Raw genomic sequence first — 21,876 nt, 5'->3', positions numbered from 1 at the left:
GATGTATAAACAGATAAACAACAGGTATTCTGGGTGATTGGAATGGATGATGGAGAAATAACTGGTTACAGTTGTAGGATTTTTTACCACCTTAAGAATTTGAATCAATTTTAATATAGAAATCTGTGTAGAAAAATCAAGGCTCCTATATTACCTACGCTTCATTCCTTTGTTATTTTAGGCCATTAATTAGACAGTGGCAAAGAGAGCAAATGGTTAAGTTTGATATGCTGGAATGGTTACTGTAAGAGACAAATACTCTTCTTGCCAGGAGATAACTAAGTCCATCTTGTAAGTAAATATGAAAATAATGCTTACTACTTGCTCTAGGAATCTTCTGGGCAATTCTACAAAATTCTCTGCCTGTCAATTCCTATAAATAAGTTGCTAACAACTGGCTAATGAGTGAGTCATTATGTACATTAGCAGTCTTTACCTGCAGAAGGGGAACACCCTTTTCCAAAAACTCCCTCTTCACTCAGGTGTGGCAAGGCCTGAAACATTTGTCCATACTTTTTTTTTTTAAAGATTTTATTTATTTATTTGACAGAGCGAGAGAGCACAAGCAGAGGGAGCAGGAGAAGGAGAGGGAGAAGCAGACTCCCCACTGAGCAGGGAGCCCGATGCGGGACTCGATCCCAGGACCCTGGATCATGACCTGAGCCGAAGGCAGACACTCAACAACTGAGCCACCCAGGCACCCCCATTTGTCCAAACATTTAATTAGCATTTTGTCTTTCAGACATTTTGTAACCATTTGAATTAGGTTTCTAAACCAGTAAATCTCTAGACAAGTATTTTATGAACAGAAATACCACATCGGTGTCAAAAGCCACAAAGAGGGGGCGCCTGGGTGGCTCAGTCATTAGGCGTCTGCCTTCTGCTCGGGTCAGGGTTCCAGGGTCCTGGGATCGAGCCCCGCATCGAGCTCCCTGCTCCGCGGGAAGCCTGCTTCTCCCTCTCCCACTCCCCCTGCTTGTGTTCCCTCTCTCGCTGTGTCTCTCTCTGTCAAATAAATAAATAAAATCTTTAAAAAAAAAAAAAGCCACAGAGAGAGTGTACCAGGGTTAAGCTACTTTTTTCATCTTCTCATTACAGCACGGCATAATCTGTCCTAAAATATCTGTTTGCGTGAAAACAAACAAACTATGGTTAAATTTAAATCTCTGATGAAAAAAAGCATGGCTGTGAAGCAAATGAAGTCTGAAAATATATTTTAAATAGTCAAAAACAAAACTATTATATTCCAGTTCGAAAAATATATCTTGAACGTGTAAATTTCAGTTCCTCTCTTGGCAAAGTCTATTTCATCCTTACTACTTCATTTTCCATAAGCATATTCCCCCAAATACTAGAAATGCTGAAGGTCTCTGACTAGTTACTGTTTTTTCACTTTTAAAACAGGCATACAATTTTTTTTTTTTTGTAATTTGAATGTGCAGCACTGGTGTAATGAAATCCTTCTCAGTTACAGGCTTGCGCATTTATACACAGTGAAGAGAAAGACAACTAGTATCATCTAATGTATATTTTAAATTTGTTTGTGGTGCTGTGAAAGACAATATATGCCTTGTATATATGTGTAATATGTGAACATCCTCACTGATTCAGTGTAGACACCATAAGCTGGGGGATGAAATCTCTTAGCCAGTCCAATGAAGATATCAGTACTCTCTAACAGCGAACGATATTGACTCTACAGGCCTCAGTTTAGCCCTCAGAGATCAGAGCTGGGTAAATCCATCTGGTAAAAATGCACACAGTAAGAGAGATTACATGAAGGATTGGCCTACTGCCATGAAGCATGTCAGAGAAATTCCACAATGGCAAGATGTTAAGCTGAATTACCAGGGGTATCAAGTCTCTGCTGCTTTTTGACCCCAGTCCACGGGCAACTGAACTATCCCCAGACTATCAAGTAAAGGCCTAGGAACCTACTGGGAAGGAGTCCAATTTTGCACACCTGGAAAATCAACACACTCAAAGAAACACACACACACACACACACACACACACACAAACCCCTACTGCTTTTGTGAAAGAAACTAGAAGCCTGATTTCCAATTGGTTATTTTTTTAAAATGCCCACATATATGCTAAGTTGCTAAGTTTATATTTAAGTGAGAGACTCAAACTAGCATTCAAACACTCAAAGTGTAGAGAAGCTACAGTAAAACCTCATAAATTATAACAAGTGATTCTGTCAAAATACAACTCTTTATTTAGGTGATAGAAAATATAGGTAACACAAAACATAAATAGGGTGTTTGGAAACCTCATTGGTTAGTTGCATATTGGAATACACTATGCAAAGTTAATTTACGCTTGGTAGTAAGAGTGTTCAGTGTAGATGTTTGTTAAATGTTCTGACATATAGGACAATTTGGAGGGTTTTTCTGTGGCAGCCACAAGATTTACTGAAAAAAAGATGGCTTCTGGAAGACTAAAATGCTCACCTTTCATTCAAATAAACGGTTTAAATCTAAATCCATGAGAATGTGTGCCTTTATTTTAATAAACGTATTATGAAATTTCAGTATATTTCTTTAATCAAAATGGTATAATCTTAGTCTTGTGAGAGTGATTTCTCCTAAGCTGCAGAGATATTAATTACAACTATGACGTTAACTTGCTGTTCCATTTAACTGCCTATGTCACAGAGCTAAATATTACCAGAGTATGACAATTATTCAGAAGAAACTCCTCTTTGTTGCTGTGAGATTTAATTGCTGAAATTGAAGAGCCCAAATCACTAGGCGTGTTTTATGCTATCAAACTACAGATGCTCTCCGTGTCGTACCCTGCAGCAACTTTGTAGGCATTCCATATGGCTAGCAGAGCTATTAACAAGTACACACAAAAAGTTGTGGGATGAAGTAAAACCGAATAATTCAGACAATTGATTTATGTGCGATAAGTGTCACTCAAGAAATTTTATATTATTTTAATTAAATAATTGTATGGTGACTTTTAATTCCAGCTATATAAGTCATTGAATGATGGTAATTTTGAAATTAGGTTAAGCAACATAAAAATCCACAGTCTTCCAGAGATAATGTATATTTTTTTTAGATCTTGGGCTGGTAAATAAGCTCTAATTTTAACTTATGCAGGTAGCTACTTGTTAATATAAATAGAACGTGATATTAAGCATATAATTCTATATAATGGAGAGTTACAGGAGTTCAGATAATTGTGCCAGTCTTATCAAATACAATCTGTGAAACAAGAAATTTGAATAGATGGATAGACATATAGTCAGAAGGCCTGGTGTGTTTGGAAAAGAGCACAGGACTTGAAATCAGAGGCACTGAGGTTTGGGATCTGTTCACTCACTTTGCATTAAACCTTGAGCCAATTATTTCGCCTCCTGAAGCCTAAATTTCTTTATTGTGGACATTTGGGAAACGGGCTACCTGATCTTTCAACTCCACTCAGCTTTATGATTTTCTGATTCTGTTCACCTCCTATTTTGTATGTGTATCTCATCAAGAGGGAGGGTGAGGATGGGAACAATAAGGTCATGCTAGATGAGAGGCTGTCATAGAGAAACATAATGTTCTGAATGCACTTAACTCTTGCTGGCCCGGACAGATTTCTTCCCAGATTCCAGAACTATTATGAATGATCTTTGAGGAAAAGTAGAAAACATCCATGATACCAGGCAAATAATCTCCCTTTTTACTACCCAGAGGAAAGAAGGCAGCTGTCAGAGAGAGATGGAGATACTTGCTCAAGATTCTCGGGAAACCAGGACACCCTTCCTGCCCTCGGGTCCCATAAACCAACTGGAATCCTTCCTTCGAAGTCTTTTCTGTGTTTAAGCTGGGGCCGAGGGCGTTGCTGCTTACAACTGAAAATATTTAGTCAAAGACTTTCAATAGCAAAGTGGATGAACACCGTGAATAGCTCTTTTACAATGGAGAAAAGAGACACAGGGAAATAAATATTTTCTACCTCACTAAAGCATAAAGCAGTGCAATAGAAACAATGAGAAATCCTTCTTTTGCCTACCAGACTGGCAAAGATTAAAATGCTATCCCCAGATTTTGCAAGAGAGAGAAAAATAGGCCTGTTGTTGGATGTATAAATTACCATAAACAATATGGAGAGAAATTAGGTAACATATATCAAAACATAAATTGTGTATATCATTTAAGCTAGCATCTCACTTCTAGAAATTTATATAAAGGTGATATTTGTGCAAGTTCAAAAAAGATTTTTGCTAAAGAATCTTGATTGCAGACTTTAATAAAACAATATTTTGAAATAACAATTATCAATAGAGGGAAGGTGATACATTATAGACTACCATCTGATGAAATAGTTTATTACTTTAAATAATTTGATACATTTTATTCATCTATTTATTATTGTCTATCTCATCTCACTAGCATATGACCTTCATAAGGCAGAGGCTTTGTCATTTCAGTATTTTCCCACACCTAAACCAGGGGCTTTATAAATGTGGTTGAATGAATGAATGAATTGAAAAGGGCAGAGTCCAGATATGAAAATGTATTCATGAACTTCTGTTGAAAGAAGAAAAACAACAAAAGAAACTTCCAGCCAATAATTGAGAGACATGAAAATAAAGATGAAATGAACAAATTAAAAATAAGAAAAATAGTTAACAGAATCTCAAAATTTCCATGGAAGTTTGTTTTTGGATTTTAACAATGGGATTCCAAAATTCATCTGAGAAAACAGTTGGGTGGTGTTAGCTATGAAACTTTGGAAAAGAAGATTAACTGGAGTTATGTGTGAGTATGGGAAGCAGGGAGGAAGGGCTTACTCCATAAGCTATATGACATATTATTAAGTTAAAGTAATTTATGTTTTGGGCTGGCTGAAGAATCAAATGATAGGTCAATGGAATAGAATAGATTGCCCAATAATTTATATAGCCATAGGACTCTGAATCAGCACGAAAAAAAAAAAAAAAAAAAAAAAACGGAACTGAGATGATTGGAAAGCACCATATTAACTTTCTTAATTATGCAATGCATTTCAGATCAATCAAATTTTAACTGTAAAAATATGTCAAAAATACCCCCCAAACTAGAGTAGATGTACATATAGGATCCCTGGATTGGCAAGGCCTTCCTAAAGCCCAAAGGAAAAGAAGACTTTATGAAGGCAGAAAAGTAATTTTACTGCAATAATTAAAAACCTTTGAACTTGAAAATAATATAAAAAAATAGAGACAAAGTACAAAATAGAAAAACCATTTGTAATAAAGTAATAGAGGTACCAGAAACCTAACATGTAAATGAGCAAAGAGATGTCAATGTAACTCATCAAATAATATATTAAAATGGCTTATGAATATATGAAGAAGCATTTGACCTTACCAAAAATGAAAGGTACACAAATTAAACCAGATACTTTTTTCTTTGATTATATTGATTATTTATTTGATTATAAATTATAAAAAATAAAGAATAAACAATATTAGCAAGAATGGGGTAAGACATATACTCTCACACCACTTATGGAAATGTGAATTGGCAAAAACCTTCAGCACTATGGCTCAACACCTCCAAATATGCCCCCTGTTAGCACATTACTTTTAGTACTATTTATTCATTCACACTGTTCTTTAAAAGTAAATTACACAAGTATTATCTAAACATATTAAATTGTCAAAATGCATTCAAATGATGCAGAAAAGACAGAAGTTCTTCTATGCCGCTTTATCCTCATTTTCAGTAAAGTATAATGAGCCTTACTGTGTTTTCTTAGAAGTCACTTTCACTGAAATTCCTATGTAAATGGAAAAACTATATTGTTTGGCTTTGACCATTTTTTCATATATATATATGGCACGTTGACCATCTTATTCTGTGGCTAACAACCAACCACCCAAGTCTCCTTGGTTTCACATATAAAAGTATATTCTTTCCTGTGCACAACCGTGCCTCCCAGCAGTGATGCACAGATTAAGACTTCCATCATAGAACTATGGCATCTGGAACACAAATGTTCTGGGTTTGTGTTGCAAGGAAAGAATGAGATTGAGGGCCATGCAGTGACTCAGAATGCTTTAGCTCAGAATAGGCAAGCATTAATTCCATTCCCAGCTCATTGGCTAAAAGTAGTCATATAGCCCCATGAGCAGACAGCTAGCTGGGGAATGTGGTGGAACAGATATTTGATATAGATAGTATTTGTAGTAAATATTTCTGCTATAATAGTGTATGTACTGTTTCCTTCACAGCATGGAAGTCTCAGGGTGGTTGGAGTGGTGGCTGGCTTCCTATAGACCAAAGCAGAGGCTGCAAGCTGCTTCTGACCTACCATGTCAGTATGACGTCATCACGTTGTGACTCAGTAGTGCTCAATGGGACAATCAGATGATCAAGTTCTTTTTGACAAAGATCTGAAGAGTGGGTAAAGGCCAGCGTTAGATAACTAAAATACACTGGCTTCTGTATCAGGTGAAAGCAAATTGCTTTTGGTTATCTCAGTTATTGGAGAACAGAAAAAACACAATTTCCAAATTATTATTAGATCAATAACAATACATTTCCCATTCTCCAAAACCCCTATGTCTTCTGCACAGGCCAAGCAGGAAAGTTAAATGGAGGAAGTGATAAGAATCATCATTCTGACATTTGTCAGGTTTTTTGAAGGTGACACCACTGCTTGCAATTTGCCAGGGATAAAGTATGTCCTTGAATTTCTATTTTGGCACAAATATGTAAATATAGAGGCTTCCAACTGGACTTTCTATTATAAGAGTTCACATTCCATCGGTCTCATAACCAGTGTCAATCCTGTGAATCACCTAGTAACTTAGATAAGATTCCCTGGAAGACAGAGCCTGAGGGAAACAGGAAAAAGGGAAAATGAATCAGCAAGGGAGGGAGAACAAACGCAAAGGGAGTATTATTGGACCAGCCACCACTTCTGCTTCTACTGCTTCTGCTGTTCCTGCTGTTCTGCATTGTCTTCATTCTGAATCAACTTCAAAGTTACAGAAAAATTACAAGACCAGAACAGGGACTTTTCTTCTCCCTAAGTTAGCTGCAAGGAAATTGCCAGCATAATGTTTGTTACACTTAAAGGCGAGTGTCTCCTTCTAACCAACACGCAGTCCTACACAACCATGACCCAACCATCAAAACCAGGAAAGATTCATTGCAGGTACATGACTGACATCTAATCCCGAGACGCCATTCCGTGACGCCAGCAGGTCCAGCTGCTATATGCTTTAGAGCCAGAGGATCCCATCTGTCGTCTCCTATTGCCATTAGGTCGCCATGTTTCTGTCCTCCTTCAGTTCGGAGTAGTTCCCCAGTCTTTCCTTGATTTTCATGGCCATAACATTTTTGAAGATTACCGGCCACTTATCTTGTAGAATGTTCCTTAATCTGTGTCTGGTATTTCCTCGTGATTCGATTCAGATTAGGCATCTTCTGCAGGAATATCGCAGAAGTGACACAGTGTTCTTTTTATTGCATCTTATCAAATGGTGCCCGTTTTCGTTCGTTTGTTGGTTGTGGGGTTTTTTTGGTTTGTTTGTTTGTTTTTTTTTTTTTTTGTATAATGCATCTTTATTTTATCATTTATTTATTTTTAAAATGGTGTGCAACTTTATTGGTGAGGTTAATTTTGATCACCTGATTTAGGTGGTGTCTGTCAATCTTCTCCAGATTAACGTTTACACTCTTTACACTCCATAATTCATAAGTATGTTATCAGTTACTTTGAGATAATGTAATTACTCTGTTCCTCGTCAAATTAAAAATGTTTTCATTTATGTGTTCTATCAGCCTAGACTCTGGGTTTGTTTTATTCAGAGGGTTATAATTCATTACTGTTATTTATTTTGTTGCTAAAGTTGTGCCAGATTTAGCCAGTGTTATGTGCCTTCAAGCTGGCTTATGTGGCTTGGTGAAACATCTTCCCCTTTAAAGAACTTTATTTTTTGGCACAATAAGATGTTCTAGGTCTGTCTTGTACTTTCTTGGCCCCCGCCTGTGCATTAGCCATTCTTCCAAGGAGGCCTGTCTTCTTATAGTGAAGAATGATATCTAAAAAGCAGTATCTGGGCCCTAGGTGTATGTTTTGCTATTGGAAGGCTGTAGGTCCTAGGCTCTCTCAGTGGCCAGAGCTAGAAAACACACACGTGCACACACACACACACACACACACACACACATGCATACACATCTGTATCTCCGTATAAAGCTTCAAAGCCATGATTTCATCCCCATATTTCAAATTTAATCCAACACCACAGAGGTTAATCTAGTTTTCTATGTTTATAACTCCCGTCTCTGACAGTGAGAAACCTGGCTCCATCATCTTAATATATATGCTTGAGCAATCTTCTTGTCTGTAAGCCATCTTATGTTACTGCCCCCCTCCTGCCTCCCCCCCCACCGCGCCATGTGCTCTCCTCATTGCTGGCTCCAGCACTCTACTCTGGCCCGCATAGGTCCCCTTCTTCCTCCTCAGCCTCTCCCCCATCCTTCCCAGTGTAGATGCCTATCTTGCCCAGCCCCAGTGAAAGGATTTTGGATGGAATTGTTTAGGAAGAGAATAAAGAGAGAGGAAAGGGAACAGGAGGGAAAATGGGAAAGAAAGGGAGAAGAGTGAAAGGTGGGAATAGAAAACATAGGGAAAGAGGAAAAGAGGAAGCTGGATGCTCCAGCATTTTTTTTTAAGATTTTATTAATTTATTTGTCAGAGAGAGCACAAGCAGGGGGAGTGGGAGAGGGAGAAGCAGGCTCCCCACTGAGCAAGGAGCCCGATGCGGGACTCGATCCCAGGACGCTGGGATCATGACCTGAGCCGAAGGCAGATGCTTAACCGACTGAGCCACCCAGGCATCCCGCTCCAGCATTTTTTAGCCCAATGATTGCTTGTCCAATGGGACACTGTCAGAGAGCTGTGTAAATTGTTGCAAGGCTGAACACTCTGTTCAGAGGGAGGAAGAACCCCTTCCTGTCCCCTGTCTCCCACTGGGCAAGGTGCCCCCCGGGCATCGACTACCCTGTGCATCCGGTTGCCTCGCCTGGCTTTGGCAGGCACTTGCTAGGGAAGCTAGAGGCCCCCACTATTTATATTTTATTAAATATAAAATAAAAATTTATATTTATAAAAATATAAATATATTTATATAAATAAATAAATATTTATTTATTTTATAAATAAAATAAAAGATTTTATTTATTTATTTTAGAGAGAGTGAGAGCACGCAATGGAGCGCAGAGGGAAGGGAAGAGGGGGAGGGAGAGGAGGAGGGAGAGGGAAAAGCAGACTCTGCGTTGATCACAGAGCCCCATCCGGGGCTGGATCTCATGACCCTGAGATCATGACCTGACCAGAAACCAAGAGTCAGATGCTTAACCCAACTGAACCACCCAGGAGCTCTAGGTGATGATATTTTAAGCTTCCTTCTTTAATGTAGCTTAATTTGTAGTTAATACTTAAACCAAAGCAAACCAAAATAAAACAACTAAAACCACATGGGGGGGAATAAAACAAACCTAAGTGTCAATTTGCAGTCATACTATTCCTGATATCAAAATGCCATGGAAGAGATGTAACACTCTCCTACGTATGTGATCTGCTAAAACCGTAAAGCCAACCTAATTTTTACAATCGTTCTGAACACCTCTATACTCCTAGTCTTGGTTTTCTTGGTTTCCAGAATGCAGCATCTCATACCAGGTGTCTCCCAGGTTTGCATATCCTCATGGACTTCATTATCAAGAATGAGGTGAATGCAGAAATCTGCTTCTAGCAAAGGACAATCCCCTGAACATATGCATGAATAGCGTCTGGAGGGCAGGGGTGATCATAAGCACACATGACGACAAGGGTGGGTCGGAAGAAAGCCAAAATGCCTTGGTGTCCTGCAGTCTTGCCAAGCATTCACAGCTGTTGTAGAGAAGTTCCACACACCCACAGCTTTCCTCGGAGCTACTCTGGGCTTAGAGAACAGAATGGTGTGAGAGTGTAAACTCACAATGGAAGGAAGGCACAACACATCCTTTCTTGTTGCCTTAACATAGACTCTGTTGATGTTACAGGACCTCACCCTATTCTCACAAACCTGGCAAACAAACAAAAAACCCTCAAAACATCCTGGCTCACCTGGTGTTTTTCTCTCTCTTTTTTTTTCCTTCTCTCAAGTATATTCAAGTTTGGGAGGTGATTCAGACTTGTCAGTCGGGAAAAAAAAGTTGGTGGTATCCCTCCTGCTCAAGGCGGTGTAACTGACACAAGAAATCCACACACATTTGAGGACTATATGCAAAATGGCTGATCTGCAGGAAGAGGAGAGAAGAAACATAAAATAAATGTATTCCTATTTGGAATACTTCTTTAAAAACTAAGTGGTTCTATTTAAAAGCTTAGCGTTCAGGGATGTCTAGGTGGCTCAGTCAGTTAAGCGTCTGCCTTCAGCTCAGGTCATGATCCCAGGGTCCTGGGATCGAGTCTCACATCAGGCTCCTTGCTCAACAGGGAGCCTGCTTCTCCCTCTGTCTGCCACTCCCCTGCTTGTGCTCTCTCTCTCTCTGACAAATAAGTAAATAAAATCTTAAAAAAAAAAAAAAATAAATAAATAAAAGCTTAGCGTTCGTAAATGCAGTTAAGCATCACTGACATGGATGACAAGGCCCGTAATAAATTACAGAAAATACTTGGAAGAAAAGCAGGGTTCTAACTTTAAGTACTTACAGTACTCATGCTAATAAACTCCTCCTAAAGAAGGATCCCTCTAGAAAATTGTTTTGTCGTTTTGAGGTATAATCAGCAGCATTATCTTAATTAATTAATTAAATTTTTTTGTGTGCCCAAAAGGTGATTTTATTAAAGCATGGGGACAGGACCTGTGGGCAGAAAGACCTGCTGGCAGCATGATCTTAATTTAAAAAGCTATATGTTAAAGTCATTAGAATAGTTTGCAGTAATTAAGTAGGTTTAAAATGTCTGCAGATGTGGTATTTCTACTACTAATTTGCTCACCAAACCTTTTTTTGTAGATTGGTTGAGGAAAACTTTTAGCTCAAGGCAATGGATAAGAATTACAAATTAGAAGAGTTATAAATTAGTGAGATATATTACACTATGTGAAAGAGAGTTTCCACCGGAAATAGGGTGTTGAACTCGGCAAGTCAGAAGTTAGGATAACTTTAGGGGAAAGGGAAAAGAACCCACAGTGATTGAGTGGGATTTAAGGGAGAGGAAATTGGGGAGGTGAGTAATAGTGAGATCGGAGATAGGGACTGAAAACGTTGGCCAATGATGGCCATGAGTTTCTCTCCAGGGGATGAAGCTCTGCAACTTAAAGCTGATGACAATTGCCAAAGTCCAGAAGAGTCATTTTTTGTAGAGAACACGGAAGAGAGCTGGCTGAAGAAATTAAAGTGTTGCCAGTTCAGGTTGAAAACCATAAGGTCACAACAACAAAAAAGGACCAATGATAGGAAATCAAAACCAAACAAAAAAATCATGTTAACACATCTGGGACCTGTATCTGTTAAGGCAAGCACCTGATTCAAATCTTGTTCTCTCTGTCCCATTTTAGCAATCTTCTCCCTATACCTAGTCGGTAGCTTCCTTCTACGTCAGCATGTTAGGTGAGGTGACCCTGTTTCAGTCCTTCCGCCTCTCAGTGCTCAGCAGCAGACCCCAGTCTCGTCTTCTGAGAACTAGTTATACAGCAAACTTGGCAGCCATAGCCCTTGCTAGATAAGGCAGTTCATTGTTCAGACTCCAAACTTTAAATCAGTTCTTAATAAACTAAATATTAATTTGTGATTAGCTGTGATTGGACAATCACAGGATTTGGCGGGGGGGGGAGGGGAAAGGATATGAATAAAAGGAGGAAAATACAGATGTAAAATTAACTGGGCAAGGTGTTTTGTGCGAGCGGAAAAAACATTCATTTTAATCTGATCTTGGTCAAAGGGCCATTGTTTTCTTTCTAAAAGTTAACTGCCCATTTAAAACAAGATCTTGTTGAGTCAAGATCCATTAACTGGTTATGTTCAGATATGTACTGGATTTAAATATCTTTAAGGTGTCAGTGAAGAAAGGTTATATTAAGCCTGGTAACAGTATAAGATTAAAGAATGAGTATTTACTTGTGAAAATAAAATATTTTAACATCTCTTCAAGAATTCCATAGGTCTTTCTAGCATACAAAACTGATATGCCTGTTTAAAAAAATAAAATCCTGCACACCAAAGTCCTGTATTCAACAGGAAATAACAGCAATGCTTCTTGTCAGTTTCATCTACTCCAGCGTGTTTCACACACTGAATGTATTAGCCTCACCAGTGCCGAGATTCGCAACCGCAGCAGCTTCTTGGTATGACCGCGATTGCTTTTAAAGTGCTATTCTTCAGAGATTCTAATTTAACTGGTGGAAGTGGGGCAGGCTTACATATTTCTTGGGTTAAGGTCTCCCCAGATGATTTCAATGGATCCGAGAACACTATGTGAGTAAATTGTGAAGCAAATTACTTGGTCATAACGCAGCATTTTAAAAATGAAATACAATATGTTTGCAGGAAAGGTAATCTTAATTTGTGAAACTTTTGGGCTGGCTATGTTGGTGTCAGTGTGTGGATATGAGTATTTACTTGGTTGCTATATAAAATATGTTTTTGACTGGAACACGCTCATCACTGGAACCAGTCTTCTATTCACAAATGAATGAATGAAGTTTCTATAAACTTATTTTTCTATTCATAAGGACCTTCCTATGAAACTAAAGTGACTTTTAGTGTATAGAGGTTAGGAACACAGATTCTGAAGCTAAACGAACTGAGTTTGAATCCCATATCTGCTCCTGACCTTATGATTGTGGGCAAATTCCTCAATCTCTCTGACCTCAAATTCTTCAACCAGAGAGCAGAGAAAATAACAGTTCTACCTGATAGGATTGTTGTGAGGATAAAACAAGTTTGTATATATCACAACAGTCCAGTATAGTTGGTAATATGTAAATATAAATATGTTTTTATTAAGTAAATAAAATTAAAATAATTCATTTGGACCTTCATTGAAAGAAACAGCTAAACTTTATTCTGGGTCACAGTACATTTCAGTATCAAAAAGACATACATAGTCAAAGCAAGGGAATTATAATGAATAATCTGCTGGAGAAAGAGGTGCAAAAGTCAAACCTAATTTCCTATTAAACTGGTTGGGAGAAGAGGTCCTAGAAATGGACTGAATGTGTTCTCAGTTGATGTCTATGTAAAAAACTTTTAAATTCACTTGTATCTTTACATGGAACACCTTAATATTTAATAATGAAATGATTTATGTCCCTATTTCAGTCAAAATTTCATAGGATCCACTGCCTTTTGAATGTTGCGTGAACATCTTAAAATCTTTTAATGCACCTATTCTCCTAACCAAATGAAGTTTCCCTGGAAGATATTTTCTTTAGCACTTTTGATGTTTCAATTTAAGCACAGGAGTAGGAGCGGTGAAAAAAATGTCCGTTTCTGTAGTCACTTGGGTAGATGGCAATTTTGGATTAGGGAAATTATAGGCTCCATGATAAATATTTCAGGCTGCCGAGTACAATGAAAAGTAATTAAAGCAGCTATGACAACAGGTGCTGTATGGGGGAAATGGTGCCTTTTATCATGAGGTTGTGGGTGCATGTGCTAAATGTGCTCATCATTTTCTCTTTTCTATTATTCACTGAATACCCTGGGGAGATTATTCTATTGCCAGCATTTATAGGATATAATGAAACCACATTAAATATGTATCTGATTGCTACCAACTGTGTGGAAAGCGTATGCTAACTATGGCTATGTACAGTGCGTTGGAGTCAGGGACCAGTGAAGTTCAACTTCACTGCGACTTCTTTGTGCTTGACCCACGGGCCTTCACTGTTTCACTGACCTTTAAGTCAAGCATCAGATATCTTTTTGTTTGTTTGTTTGCTAAATGAAAACTCGAAGAGGGTTGTAATAAGATATATACTTCTTTTAGACCTAAGTGTTTCCATAAAGGGAACTCCTTAACATATGGCATGTGAACAGCCGCGATGGAAAAATGATTTTAATCTTATCAGTTTTAATTACATATTTCTTTGGAATATTAAGCACCATATTTCACCACACATCTCTATTTTAACACCCATCAAACTCGTAGGCTTCTGAATGGCTAAGATTAACAAATCAGGAAACGACAGATGTTGGCGAGGATGTGGGGAAAGGGGAACCCTCCTATACTGTTGGTGGGAATGCAAGCTGGTGCAGCCACTCTGGAAAACAGTATGGAGCTTCCTCAAAAAGTTGAAAATAGAGCTACCCTACGACCCAGCAATTGCACTACTGAGTATTGACCCCAAAGATACAAATGTAGTGATCCAAAGGGGTATGTGCACCCCAATATTTATAGCAGCAATGTCCACAATAGCCAAACTATGGAAAGAGCCAAGATGTCCATCAACAGATGAAAGGATAAAGAAAATGTGGTATATATATATATATATATATATATATATATATATATAATGGAATATTATGCAGCCATCAAAAAACCCCAAAATCTTGCCATTTGCAATGACGTGGATGGAACTAGAGGGTATTATGCTAAAAACTTTCTTTTCTTTAAGGTTAACACAGATAAAATTTCTAATCTCATACTTTCCACTTATATAGAAGACGATTATAATTGGATGGTAATCAAACTGCTGCTTTAAATGTAGAATTAACTTATGTGTGTATTATCCCTTTTTTATTATAATGTTTCCTTTATACAAGGATGCACATTCTTCCAAGGTTAAAAAAGTTCCAAAGTCACTTCTATGTATATGTAGATCAGGACTTGTTTATAGATGGCAACTTTATCATGTATAGTTAGGTTTACTGACCTTGGAAGAAAAAAAAAGCGAATCTGATAATGTGTAGTAATCTTTAATTATTTTACTACAAATCTAATGCAATAAATTTGAAGACTAAATGTCTTAAATTTGCATACACTATTGACTATTGATTATATTCCTACAATGTTTCAAATAAATTTCCTATCAAAATACCTGAGAACTTTGGAAATGTCATATAAAATCTGATGAGAAACCGTATCTTCTATACATTGTGGCTTTGTGAATATAAGAAGATAACAAATATCTCTAAAATTTTATAAAAAAGTCTGAATCTATTCTGAGTTTGAAATCATTTATTTAAAGAAATGTTTATGGTTGAGTGCTTACTCATGCGTGGCCCTGGGTCAAGCATTTAAGACAACCAGGCTGAGTAAGGGCACTGTCGTAGATCCAAACACTTAGGAACACGTGCTTTCCTTTCCGAGTGAGAGCTGAGGGCCTATCTTCCTAACACTCTCTAGTGTTTAGAATTACTGATCTGAAAGGCAAAGATTCTCTATGGATGTAGCTCTGTTTCCCAGAGAATTCCCTGGCATATGTTTTAGAGTCAATGAGTCTCACAGTTAAGCAGGAATGGAACCACTGAGAAAAAAGGAAATTTTTATTTGAAATTGACCTAGAACTTCCTGATGCTTATAGGCATCATAGAAGAATTCTGCCATCTTTATAATCAAAAGCACTCCTGCCTTCTGGTTCATGAGAGGTTATCTTCATTCACTGACTTGAAATGTTTTTATTCATTTATTCATGTACTGAGTAATGTGCTGGGCAGGGGGGTTACAAGAGAATGAGAGAGAGACACCATTTCCGCCTGTGGAGCTTATGCACTTCTTGTTGGGAAGACAGATATGAGAGCAGCAAGTGCAAGACACAGCAACTGCTGTGGGAACAGAGCAGCAGGGTGCCTCGCACAGCCTTGAGAGGGGTGGTGGGGAGAACCCAGCAAAGGCTATCTTGATGAATTAATAGCTGAACAAAGACCCGTAAGAAGAAGTTAGGAAATTGTGGGGGCAGGGGAGAATGGAGTAAAGTGTCCTATGCTAACAGAAGAGCAAATGGTCTCTGGGAAGGACTGAAGGTGAGGAACTCATGAATTGAGAAAAAGATCTGTTTGCCTGGACCTCAGGGAGTGAGGCTGGAGGCAGAATTAGGGATTTGTAATTTGTGTTAAGAGTTAGAACTTTGGGAACGCCTGGCTGGCTCAGTCGGTTAAGTGTCTGCTTTCAGCTCAGGTCATGATCCCGGGGTCCTGGGATCGAGTCCCGCATGGGGATCCCTGCTCGGCAGGAAGCCTGCTTCTCCCTCTGTCTGCAGTTCCCCATGCTTGTGCTCTCTCTCTCTCTCCTCCTGAAAAATAAATAAATAAAATCTTAAAAAAATATTTTAAAAAAGTTAGAACTTCATACTAAGGGCAATGCAGAGCCATCTAAATGTATTGAGCAGCGCAAAGACTTTAAAACAATCACAATAATAATAAAAAAAAGGGAAAAAGAGAGGCGGCAGAGAGACACCAGTAGGAGAATGTGGCAATAATCTAGATGAAAGATTTTTGAAGAGGGAACTGTAGTGTAGCAGCAGTGGGCATCAAATGAAAGTTAAGTGAACTGTTTCAGAGTTAGTGCAGGAAGAATTTTATGCCGCTCATGTGATGAACGAGGGAGAGGGAAGAATGAAGGAGAACTTCCAGATTTCCAAGTAACTGCATGGATAGCCATGTCATTCCCTGATATAAGAGGTACACAGGAGAGAAATGGGGCTTATGAAGTTGGTTTGGAAATACTGAGCTTGAAGTGCTTCTGGAATATACTAGAAATAGTTGGACTGGAGTGATCGGTGGTCAGTGAAGCAATGAGAGTGGGCGCATGAGCTTACTTAGAAAGAGTGTGCATAGGGAGGGAGGAAGAAAAAGGCCTGAACTATAACAAAATGAAAAGCATATATAAATGCAGAGGAGCCTGAAATTGAGTTTTGGAATAGAGAACCAGAAAGCGATCCATCCAGGTTCAGGAAAATGGAAGCCGGCAGCAGAGTTTCAAAAGGAGGAAGTGACAGTAGGCATCCAGTGGTGCTGAGGGGCCAAATAAGGTCAGTATGAGTATTTACACTTGTTCATTTGATTAAGACATAGAATATTTTGTTGATTTGCCAAGCACGTATATAATTTCTGTATTTTTGTGTTAGGTGCAGCAACTTTTTCGCTCTTCCAGTGCCGTGATGTTCTAAGTACTGTGCTAGGCATTTTAGGTTATATTAGTTTATATGATTTTCACAATATCCCCATGATCTGGTAATATTATATCAATTTTACACACAAGGAAGTCAAGCTTATGAAACTCGTTTTGAGCCACAGATACTTATTCTTGGATGCAGGTTTGCTTTTTCGCTCTATACCACGCTGCCTTGTGGGAGTTCTGACCCAATACCTGAGGATGTGGTGTCAAGTCATATCCATTTCAAGGTTATCCCTAATCTCTTTTGAGTCAAGTTTGTGCCAGCACCTGGTTCCCACCTTATAACCCAAGTTTGACTTCAGTGTTATCGTTCTCTGTCCAAGTGTTGTCTTGGAAATCTGCCTAGAGCAGGGTTTCTAAACAGCACCACTATTAAAATTTTGAGCCAGATAATTATCTCTGGTGGGGGGCTATCCAGTGCATTGTGGGAAGTTAAGCAGCATCCCTGGCTTCTACACACTAGATGCCAATTGCATGTCCCACCCCCAAACGGTGACAATAAAAAAAACGTCTCCACACATTGCCAAATGTCCCTGGGGGCAAAATGGCTCCCAGTTAAGAACCACTAGCCTAGAGCCACAATCCATTTAAGCCTGATGCTCTGCTGGGGCGCCTGGGTGGCTCAGTCAGTTAAGCGGCTGACTCTTGATTTCAGCTCAGGTCATGATCTCAGGACCTGGGGTCGAGCCCTGTGTTGGGCTCTCTGCTCAGCAGGGAGTCTGCTTCTCCCTCTCATTCTCCCTCTGTGCTCTCCCCCTCTCTCTGTCAAATAAATAAATAAAATCTTAAAAAAAAAAAAGGACTGATGCTCTGCCTCACGCTTACCAGCCTTTTCTCTCTTCCACGCCACTAAAGAAACTGGAATCCAGTTCCTGACCACTGGGCAAGTTGTTATGATGCCCCTATCCAATCACCCCGGCCCCTGATTTAGATTCTAAGTAGCCTTCTCCTGGATATACTGCCACTGGGTCCCCTCTGCCTGCGGAGAAAAATGTGTTACACCACCTGAAACCTCCTGCCTGGTGGCCTCTGCCACATCTGTGTCGACCCCAGCCTGTTGCTCAACTGCATTTCTTTTTCATTCCTACAGCTGAGTGACTGCCTCTGTAAAATCAAGTGTAAGGTCTAAATACCCTCTTTCTGTTTCTTCTGCTTTAGTTAACTAGGTAGTTGCTGTCCATATTCTAAGACATGAGCCTTGGAACACTAATAATGACCCAAAAACATGTTTCAGGGGGAGGGGATAGCAACTCTCAAGGCAATTTCCAAAGCATCTCTACTTTCCTTTAAAAACAATCACACTAAGAGGCTCCTGGGAAGATGGCGGAACAGGAGGACCCTGGGCTCACTTCTTGCTGCGTGGCACCCACATTGGCATAAATAACCCAGAAAGCAGCAGAACAGACTCTCCACAGCCCGGCATAGACAAGAGGCCACAGTGAAGCAGATCCACCCCCTCCGACTGCTCTTGGCAAGATCCCATCAAAGCGGTGCCACAAGCCTGGCAGTGTGCGCGCAGCCCAGACAAGGGCCAGCACCACTCCAAAGTGAGTCCTGTCCCAGGGAGAGGGGAAGATAACCACACACCAGTCTGACTGTGACCCCAGCAGTGGGCTGGGGGCAGGCAGCTGGTCTGACTGCAGGCCCCACCCACCAACAAAAGCTTCTCAGGGGACAACACAGGGACAGTGCCTGCAGTTTGGTGCTCCTGCATCTCTGGCGAACACCTGGTCTGACTCAACTCAAGCCCAAGGCAGCCCCAGACCGGCCCACTAACACCATGGGCACCAGACTCTGCCCACAGCAGGCAGAGCGCCATCACAGGTTGGACTGAAAGCAAACACAGCAACACACATAGGAGACACCCCCTGAAGCACCGTTTTCTGGTGAAAAGGAGACATTGTGCTGCAGGACCTCTTATTCATAAAGTCACTACTTTCAAGTGCAAGAGACATAGCTGAATTTCCTAAAACACAGAAACAGACACAGCAATAGACAGGATGAGGAGACAGAAGAATATGTCCCAGATGAAAGAGTGGAACAAAATCAGAGCAGGAGACCTAAGCAAAATGGAGGTAAGTAATATGTCTGATAGAGAATTTAAAGTAATGCTCATAAAGATACTCATTGGACTTGAGAAAAGAGTGCAGGACCTCCATGAGACCCTCCACCAAGAGATAGGAGACATAAAAAAGAACCAATTAGAGCTATTGGACTCACTAAATGGAAATAAAAATAGACCACCTGGAATAAAGAGCAAACAAGAGGAAGTAGAAGAACAGATCAGCCACCTTGAGGACAGAGTAATGGGAAATAATCAAGCTGAGCAGATGAGAGGGGAAAAAAATATGCAAAATGAGAAGAGACCCAGGGAACTCAATGACACTGTCAGGCATAACAGGGATGGGGATCCCAGAAGGAGAAGAGTGAGAAAAGGGGACAGATTTGTCTGAAGAAATAATAGCTGAAAACTTCCTGAATCTGGGGAAGGAAAGAGAAATCCAGATCCGGGAGGCACAGAGAGCCCCCAACAAAACCAACCCAATGAGGTCTGCAACAAGACACAAAGTAAATAAGATGGCCAAAAGTGGTGATAAAGAGAGAATTTTAAAAGCAGCAAGAGAAAGGAAAGCAGTGACATACAAGGGAAACCCCATACGGCTATCAGTGGGTTTTTCAGCAGAAACTCTGCAGGCCAGAAGGGAGCAGCATGATCAATTCCAACTGCTAAGAGAAAAAAATCTACAGCCAAGAATACTCTATCCAGCAAGGTTTTCATTTAGAATAGAAGGAGAGAGAGAGAGTTTCCCAGAAAAGCAAAAGTTAAAAGCAAAACCAGCCACGTCCCTGTCACACATGATGCCATCGGCCTGTGGGTCCCAAATTCACAGTCCAGCCGGCCTCCTGCCCGAGTCAGCATGCATGGCCTGCCACCTACTCAATGCCAAGTCAACATGCCTTCACCTCAGATTGCCAAGGGCTCAAACTGGCACTCTTCCCCACAAATTCCAGCCCCTGTGCTCAAGTTTGTGCACACAACTGGGCATAATTATAACAGCAGAATGAAGCAACCCAAACAGTGACACTATTTCTGTGGAATATAGAATGGATAAAAGGAGTGTGCTAGGCTGAGAACATCTCCAACAAGCACATCAAAGAACAATACATACAGCATGATTCTGGTTAGTAAAAAAAACAAACCTGGGAAGAATAAAACAAGATGAAATCAGAGAGGGAGACAAACCATAAGAGACTCTTAAGCATAGGAAAGAAACTGAGGGTTGCTGGAGGGGAGGGGGGTGGAGGGATTGGGGTAACTGGGTGATGAACATTAAGGAGGGCACGTAATGGAATGAGCACTGGGTATTCTATGCAACTGATGAATCACTGAACTCTACCTCTGAAACTAATAATATACTATATGTTAATTAATTGAATTTAAATTTAAAAAAAGGAAACCCCCCCAAAAATAAATAAAAATTAAAAGATCACATTATATGTCCAGCATCCATCAGTTCGTTTAAATTCCCTTCCAAACTTTATTTTCTGTATTATCCCTTGGGGCAATGTATCAAGTAAAGTAGTACTTCATTTAATATTTAATACGCATTAAAGTGCCTTTTTTTTCTTCAAATTCTAGAGTTGCATGCTAGTTTTAGAATTAAGGACTTCAGTAAGAGAGATGGTGTTCTTTGTCATACTCAAACCTATGTCTCCAGTCTTAATGATCATCCTCATACTTCGGTTTTTCTTTTTCTATAGTTATTCAGAAGTGTTTTCGTCTTCTTGGTTATTTCAGTTGCTATAAGTTTAATACTCTCTTATTTTAGGTTTGGCAAACAAAATTGCATGCAGTGTTCCAAATGCAAATCAATCAGGGTTTTGCATTGTTTTGTGTTTATGAGTAAAGTCGTATTTTCTGTTAATAAGCATTCTTTATTTTGATTCTGATTCCAAATATTGGACTATATCGGACAATTCTATTAAAAATAGAAATGGTGCTCGCTTCGGCAGCACATATACTAAAAATTGGAACGATACAGAGAAGATTAGCATGGCCCCTGTGCAAGGATGACATGCAAATTCGTGAAGCGTTCCATATTTTTTTGAATCACAGATCTGTACCTCTGAAACAAATAATGCAATATATGTTAAGAAAAAAAAAAAGAAGAAGAAGATAGCAGGAGGGGAAGAATGAAGGGGAGGAAATCGGAGGGGGAGACGAACCATGAGAGACGATGGACTCTGAAAAACAAACTGAGGGTTCTAGAGGGGAGGGGGGTGGGAGGACGGGTTAGCCTGGTGATGGGTATTAAAGAGGGCACGTTCTGCATGGAGCACTGGGTGTTATGCACAAACAATGAATCATGGAACACTACATCAAAAACTAATGATGTAATGTATGATTATTAACATAACAATAAAAAATTAAAAAAATAGAAATGAAACAGTTTAGTGAGATTTTCAGTTGCTGTAGTCAATGATAGTTTATGGCAAATTCCCTCCTCTATATCAAATAATTTATGTTGCTAATTTAAACAATGAACCAATTGTATCTATACATCCTGTATTTATATGTATGTATTTCTAAAATAAACATCCATCACCCAGCTATGGCCTGTAAAAAGATTATATCCTCATTATTAGGCCTGGTCTCTTTTGAAAAGGTGTAATTTTGGGTGTCAGCCATCCAGGAAAACTAAGGTATAATTGATTTAGGCAGGGGAGGGAATCCTATTGAGTATTCTTGAGGTTTTACTCTCGTAA

The 21,876-nt window shown here is 39.4% G+C and overlaps 1 non-coding gene across 1 annotated transcript; it reads left to right on the top strand.

Moving 5' to 3' along the window:
- Positions 1-21,107: 21,107 nt before the first annotated feature.
- On the top strand, positions 21,108-21,215 carry LOC116630303. The gene has a single exon (XR_004298906.1). It is a non-coding gene; the product is annotated as a U6 spliceosomal RNA (small nuclear RNA).
- The last annotated feature ends 661 nt before the right edge of the window (positions 21,216-21,876 follow it).

This window comes from Phoca vitulina, unplaced genomic scaffold, assembly GCF_004348235.1.
Source record: "Phoca vitulina isolate PV1807 unplaced genomic scaffold, GSC_HSeal_1.0 scaffold3, whole genome shotgun sequence".
Taxonomy (NCBI): domain Eukaryota; kingdom Metazoa; phylum Chordata; class Mammalia; order Carnivora; family Phocidae; genus Phoca; species Phoca vitulina.
Note: the sequence above shows the minus strand (reverse complement) of the source record. Positions and strands in the feature narration are given on the sequence as shown.